The 7,566-nt window shown below is 45.9% G+C and overlaps 1 protein-coding gene across 3 annotated transcripts in view; it reads left to right on the top strand.

Annotated features, from left to right (window-relative positions):
• Positions 1–374: 374 nt before the first annotated feature.
• BMP4 (bone morphogenetic protein 4) overlaps positions 375–7,566 on the top strand; it is a 13,975-nt gene continuing 6,783 nt past the window's right edge. Inside the window, exon 1 of one of the 3 annotated variants that reach the window (XM_014545593.1) lies at positions 375–392. The gene's annotated coding sequence lies outside the window, so the exon portion shown is untranslated. Of the gene's footprint in view, positions 393–6,797; positions 7,077–7,566 lie in introns of those variants that run through there. The other 2 variants (XM_005873586.2, XM_014545591.1) reach the window with 2 other exon arrangements.

The raw sequence follows: 7,566 nt of genomic DNA, 5'->3' as shown, positions 1-7,566 counted from the left end.
GAGGATCCCGCCGGCCCGCCCGCGGGGAGCGGGGAGGCACTGGGCCTGGCGAGGCTCTGGTCCCCGGCCTGCTACGCATCTGCAGTGGCGAAGGGACAGCGTGGCTCGGGATTCCTGGATGGCCGCACCTCCTTCTCCATCTGCCTGCAGGAGGTGAGAGCACTGCAGGAGGTGAGAGCTCCGCCAATGTGGGTCCGCGGGTTCCCGCAACCCCTCACCCGCCTCACACTTTTCTTTCCTCGCAGCTCAGCCCCTTGACACCTTTCTTTGGTTTCTCTGACTCCTTTTGAGTTTGAATTTGCGGGATCTCTGAGTCTGGCCCTGGGGACGCAAGGCCTCAAAAGGGGCCAAACCGCACTGAAGACCTGTCTCTTTGCGTGGACTTGGCTTTGGTGAGGCGTCAAGAGAGGCGCCCTTTCGGAGTCCTGTTTTCTCTATTACTATTCGGGACGCAGCCCCTCCTCCCAGCCCAGGGCTCCCAGAATCTGAGGATGAAGCTTATTTCTTTGAAGCTGTTACCTCTCTGTTGGGCTTAGAGCATTTCCGTCTTAAAAAATGCGTGTCTGAGGTGCCTGCCTTTCCCCTCAGGGTCCGACTCTTTGCAGTGCCCAGTCTGAGCCTCTCAGCCAAAGCCAAGGAGGGGGAATGCTGAGTACAAAGCTCAGATACCAGTCTAGGCGCTTCTTTTCTGGCCCTGCGTCCCTGCCCTCCCCTGGCTTGAGAGAAATGCTGAGCACCTGGGGCACCTTGGCCTCTACCGTGGGTTGCTCTGGTCCCCAGTGGCCAGGCCTTGGTTGGTGCAGCTGCTTTTCTTTGGGAGGCCCCGGAGTGGCTTCCCTGAAGCCATGGGCCTGTTTCCTCCGTGTGGTGGCCACCTTCAGATTACAGATCTCCTAGTTTTACCCTGTGCAACCCCTTGGTTACCTGGGGTGACTATAAACATTGTCTCTTCCTAGTGGGCTTAAGGGATGGTCAAAGAATATAACTTTAGCTCTAACCAGTTTGGCTCAGTGGATAGAGCATTGACCTGCAGACTGAAGGGTCCCAGGTTCAATTCCGGTCAAGGGCATGTACCTTGGTTGTGGGTGCAGGAGGCAGCTGATCGATGTTTCTCTCTCATTGATGTTTCTAACTCTCTATCCCTCTTCCTTCTTCTCTGTAAAAAATCAATAAAATGTATTTTTTTTAAAAAAGAATATAACTTTAAAAATAATTTCAAAAGCATATTAGCAACTTTTATTGAAATATAACATGAAGAGAAAAGTACAAAAATCTCATGTATACAATTTGATGAATTTTCACAAAATGGACATTGCAAGCATTTTGAGTGTTAATTACATCTACACATAACCCCTGAGGGGATTACAAATAATATACATGTATTCTTGAAGATAACTCTGCCTCCCACCCCACTCAAGGACATGAAATATTTAGACTCTTTGTAAAAACATCCAAGTTTTATTTATACAATTAACATTTCTTGGGTCACATACCCCTTTCACACAAAGGTTTCCTTGCAAAAGACTAGAAAGCTGTGAGCATGAATTGAGGGGAGAATGTTAGATTGTGTTGTCCAATTGACATTTGGCTGGGAAACCACAACTCATTTGGTACAGCCTGATGTCCATGTAGGAGTCTCATCCCCACAGTGGCAGTGCGGTTTTATCCAGGTCACACTGTTCAGGCACAACAGGGAGAGAAAGAGAATGTGAAGGATGTGTGCGCTGAGAACGAAGACATTCCAGTCTGAACCTTCTCCATCCATTCTATAATAACCTCTTTCAAAATGACATGCCTTCTGTAGAATCAGGTGGGTGCCATTGACCATTTTTAGCAGAAGAAGGCTAAACAGAAAGAAGCCAAATCTCCTTCATTGTGTGCCAATCTCATCCTCTTTGGGATAACCCTTCCTTGGAAAGGGAGGATTTTCAATAGCCATGCCCTGTCTGCCATCCACATGTTAAATATGTTAAAACATAAAAGCAGTCTTCTCATCTGTCTGATCTCTCTGGAGTTTTGATTAGAGTTGTCCGTCCATTTTTTGATGGTCTGTTTTAAAGGATTAAAAAAAAAAAAAAAAGAACCATATTCCAGAGAGTAGTGAGACAACAATTTAAGGCATGGGGAGCTGAAGTAGTATTGCATTTTATTCTATTCAATGAGAATCCAGTATTAGGTAGCTTTGAGTGAGGTATATCAAGGGTTGGCAACAGTATCAAATGTTTGAAGGAGAACTTTGCAATCAGGTATAAGTTTCTTCTTCAGACCAGAGAAAGGGAAATGAGTTTACATTTCAGCAAGAAGTATAGAGAAAAACTGTTTCAGGTCAGAAGTGCTAGGCATCAGAAAAATCAGAGATGGAAAATACTTTGGATATAACATCTAGTCCATAATTTCCTTGTTCTCAGTCGTTATGACTGTCACTTTGTCATTTATTAGTTATCTTGGCAGAGCTATGTTCCTGGATCAGATCTATGTAGACAAATCCCGCTGAGTGGTAACTCAGTGAATGCTGATTCACGTAAACAGCCTTCATTCAATCAACACAGAGATATGTGCAGCACTAATGACTACAAGATAAATGTGAGATATAACCCCTTCCTTTAAAAAGTTTATCACTAACTGTAAATAAAATTCAATATCAGAGTAGCTCTTCACCTACTTTGCTCATGTAATCATTTTCTTTGCAAAGAAGAACTAATATTTACTGAGCACTTATGTGCCTGCCATTTTATTACAATAATTCATTTAATGCTTATGAGACCATTATGAAATAGAAATTTTTATTCTCTGGTTATAAGTGGGGAAACCAGTTACTCTGGAGTTTAAGCTATTTGACCACAATTTTAACTAGTAGATAGATTGGTTCTCAGTCTTGGGGCCTGAGAAAGACCTGCGAGGAACCTGGTCAATCCTCACAGTTTACAGTAAGGAAACTGATACCCAGGAGAGGTAAGCAGCTTCGTTGTCTAGATATGAGAAGGTCCCATAAAGTCTTGCCCTACGGTGGGCTTTGTAATTAGATCCAAAGGAGGTACGTTTCTGGGTCTTGATTGTGTTCTTCTAAGAACTGGGTAGATATCCTAAAATTCTCAGTAATAGCAGGCTGTAACGATGGGGCGGCAGCTGGTGCCTTGGCCGTGGGAAAAGCCTCCAGGACAAGCCTTGTTTAGTCAGAAGCTGTGGCCATGGGGATCCAGCCCTCTGAAATCCCAGCTCTTGACCTGTGGAGGCAGAGAGACAAACTGACCTGGTCTGAATTTTTGGTCTACTATCTATTAGCTCTGTGACATTGAACAACGCATATGACCTCCCTAAATTTCAGATTCCCATCTTTGGAACAGTGACTTTAGGAGGGGTGTTGCGATGGCTGGACAGCAAATATGTAACTAATGGTAAATATTAGTAAGAGAAAAATGAATGGTCCTGGGCAGTTTCCAAGATACCTTATAATTCCAATTCCAGTTTATCTATCTTACTGCTTCTCAAAAGTCAGCAATGGTGCTAGGAGTTCCTTCAAAGTACCCTTACATCGCTTCAACAGTCACTTAATTGGCAAAGAAGGTTTAAAGATCTGATATTGTTCTTAATCGAAGACCTACAAGCAAGGGCTACTACCTCTACAGGATTAGAAATCTTGTCATTTGTAAAGACCTATTTCATGTGTTCTGACATAGTAATTCTGCAATTACCATAACAGTTTACAAAGCACAAGTCAAGCATATTCCTTGCTTGTTTGGTAATGTCTAGGTATCAGCTTTTTAATGATATCTATCAGGCCTGGAAATATAAGTGAAATAACATTTAAAACCCTTTTCGGTCCAACCTCGAGGCTGACTTGACAGACCAGGCGCTAGGAACAGGTCCAACGTCGAGCAATAAGAACATTAAAAAGTTCAACATTCAATCCCGTCAATTAATTTGGACCAGACTGTTTGAATTCCAAAAATAACATTGGACCGCAAAGGGTTAAAATAGTAGTGCTCGAGCTTTAGTGTGCTCAGAATCACCAGGAAACTGTGAAATATGTAAATTTCTGGGGCAGATCTCAGTCAGGCAGGGCCAGGAAATCTGTATTTTATCAGAACATCCAACCTGGTTCTGAAGCGTATGGCCCTCAGAACATACCTGGAGAAAGGCTGTCCCGCAGTCTTGCTGTCCAGCTACTCTCTCTTAATGCTCCCCAGGAAAACAACAACAAATGAATGCCTGTCACTCAGAGTAGCAGCAGAAGAGATAGTTGCTCTTAAAAATATGGTGGATTCCTCCTCCTAATCTATATGCTTTAAGGGTACAGTTTCATTTGGTTCATCTATATTATGATCTATAAACATACCACAACTCACAAGAAAGCTTGAGCTGGGAAAAGACTGGATAGTTGCCCTCACCAACTCTGACTGGTTCAAGCTCTCTAACCAACAAATAATTTGTTCTTTGGCATGAGAGAAAGGAAAAGATGAGCGAGTAAAAGGAGTTGATACTAGATGGTATGCACCCATCTCAAATATGGGCTAGACAAAAGCTGTTCCAAGAGATCTGGACCTGAGTTCTCCCACCAGGCATGTAAAGTTTCATATCAGGGTCTAAACAAGGTATGTTAGGTGGCTTCATTAGAAATTCCTGGATTCCTCGCTGGCTATTTTATTGTCTGGGTTTCAATAAAATGAGAAAATAGCTGTCATCCAAACACATTTGGGCTTAAACAAACAAACAAACTATTATCTGTTGTCTTAAAATAAAATAAAGCCCTGCTTTTTTAATCACAACATATCCCTACTGTTTTTGAGTTTAAATATTAAGGAACATGTTTTGTTAATGATTAAAACAATAGTGATTGGTTAGGGGTCTCAGTGAACATTGAATCTGTCTTTACTCCAGTCAGTGTGCTTGAAGCAACACACTACCTTAATGCCTCAGGATGGACAGTAGGTAACTATTTAATGGGGTTTTAATTTTGGGTTGTTATTAATAATAATTAATGTAATTTTGATTATGTTGGAAGCTGGAGGGATACTGTCAGTCATCCTTTCAGGGTGGTGGTATTGCCCTGCCCTGTTTAATCAGAGGTTCTTAGAGGAGGTAGGCTCAAAGTGATTTAAAATGAAAGAAGGTAGATGTTTAATAAAATTTCAATTAAGAAGTTAAATCATATTCAAATTGAAAGGGGGACATGGAAATTATCTGGCCTAGTCCTTTCATTCTGCAAATGAGAAAAATGAGGCCCGTAGGAATTAAAGGACTTGCCCAAAACTATACAGCTTGTTTCTGTTGTTTGATGCATTATTGGGTTAAATGACCTCACAGGCCTAACTTGGAAAAGAGGGCAGGATGCTGTGGCCCTGCTCTCACAGTTGTTTATCTGATCTCATGTACTTCCTACCCTTCGTAATTCCTGTTTTCTAAATATCGAAGGTGTGTAACTGTAAAGTTTGTCTAGAAAAGCTACTCTGGACCAATATCTGTTTAAGTAAAGACCTAAATGCTTTGCTGTGACAGTGAAGTGCAATGTCTATGCCAGGAAAAGAAAACCAGGACAGGAAATGCTCAGTCCTCCAGCACTAGCCTGGTTACCTGGAGCTCAGGCTGTGACCCTCAGCCCCACCCTGTGGCATTAGCTCAGGTCTCCAGAGCAGAGGTTGTGATTTACTTTAGGGCTCTAGGCAAGTCCCTTTAACCTGGCTGTCCTTCCCCTTCCATGTTTGTAAAACAGAGAGATGATGCTGATCTCTCCCTCACTGCTCCATCAGAGGCACTGTGTGAAATTAGCTCCTGTTTGTTTGGGAAGGGTTTTAAAGCCACACATTCCACCTCCCTGCTAATATGATTACTAGCACTTTCTTGTAGGAAAGGGCCAACTCCTCATCCTCCTTCTTCCTTTAAAAAACAAACCAAAGGGTATCTTTTGTCTCCCTGTGGCCAAAAAGGTTGTTGCTTCTGTAGTTGTTACCCTCTCGGAAGGTCAGTTTACTGAGGTGAAGGATTCCTAGGTTCACCACAAACAACCAAACAAAACAATAATAACAACAAAAATAACTGCTGTGGAGGTTCTTAGAGGGCTTCTGAGTTACAAACAGACTTTTCTAACTATAAAGGAACGTGGCCCCCAGTCAGTCTCCAAGCCATCTCTGTCCTCCACAGGGTTAGGCCTGGTGGACTGTTTATTGGGGCTGTCTTCCTGAGGGTCATCCCCACGGCTTTCCACAAGAAGCATTTTAAAAAAAATGTTTTGGAAGGAAAGTCACCTTTTTAATAGCCAAAGAAGTACCTCTCTCTGGCACACAACTCTGTGCACAGCCTGTTTCTCAACCTTTGGAAATCCTTTAACAGTTTATGGAAGGCCACCCTTTAAACCAATCCAACAGCTCCTTTCTCCATAACCTGATTTTAGAGGTGTTTCATTATCTCTAATTACTCGGGGTAAACGGTGATTACTCAATGTTTTAATCATCAGTTTGGGCAGCAGTTACTCTAAACTCAGGGAAGCCCAGACTCCCATGGGTATTTTTGGAAGGTACTGCGACTAGTCGGTGCATGCTTTCTAGTACCTACGCACGTGGTCCCCAGGTGAGTCCCGGCCGCTTCCCAGAGCTGGAGGCAGCTGAGTCCCAGCCCCGGCGGCAGCTGCGGACTCCGGCGCTGCCCGGGCTTCCGGGACCCGGGCTGCGAGGCAAGGCCGGGCCGCTGGAGGGGAGGATGTGGGCGGGGCTCCCATCCCAGAAAGGGAGGCCAGCGAGGGAGGAGGGAAGAAGGGAGGGGCTGCCGGGGAAGAGGAGGAAGGAAAGAAAGAAAGACTGAGGGAAAGAGGAGGAAGGAGAAGATGCGAGAGGGCAGAGCAGGAGGGAGGGAGGGAAGGAGTGCGGAGCCCGGCCCGGAAGCTAGGTGAGTGGCATCCCAGCCCAGGGACGGGAGCCTTAGACGCCGCTGCTGCTCCGTGCACTGTATTTCGCTTCTCTCCCTCATGGGATTCCCGTCGAGCCTGCAGCACCCCAGTCCTCGGCCCTCGCCTAAGTTCACTGCAGCCGTTCAGAGGTCCCCAGAAGCTGCTGCTGGCGAGCCCGCTACTGCAGGGATCTATGGTGAGCAAGGCTGCCTGGCGAGGGGCGCCGGATAGAGGGGGCCGAGGCGCATCCTTGGGGTGGGGGGTGCGGAGGAGGAAGCTCGGGACCCTGGCTGTAGTCGCGGCAAAAGGTGCCCCCCCCCTCAAAGGTTGTGCTATAAGTTGGGATGCTGGCACTGAAAGACACTACTCCTCTGCCCTGGCCACTGTCTCCGTTCGGCGGCCCCGGGCTATTTTCACCTGAGTAGGTTTGGGGAAGGAGAGAGCCTTTAGCTGGGGGTCGTTGGCGGGGCGGGGGGGCTGCGAGGTCTGGAGGGGATACGAACATCAGTCTACCCGCAACGGGAAGGGCCAGGAGAGAAAGGAGTGTCGGCTCTGAAGTCAGGAGAGAGCGAGGGGACGGCCAGGTGCAGGGAGAACACCTAACTGGGGTGGTTCTGCGTGCGGAGGGCAGCTCTTCTGCCTCCGGAGCGTGCGCGCCTCGCGAGGGGCTGCGCGCAGGGGAGAGG

This window comes from Myotis brandtii, unplaced genomic scaffold (genome assembly GCF_000412655.1).
Source record: "Myotis brandtii unplaced genomic scaffold, ASM41265v1 scaffold413, whole genome shotgun sequence".
NCBI classification, from domain to species: domain Eukaryota; kingdom Metazoa; phylum Chordata; class Mammalia; order Chiroptera; family Vespertilionidae; genus Myotis; species Myotis brandtii.
The sequence above is the reverse complement of the archived record's forward strand: the minus strand, read 5'-3'. Positions and strand labels throughout refer to the sequence as shown.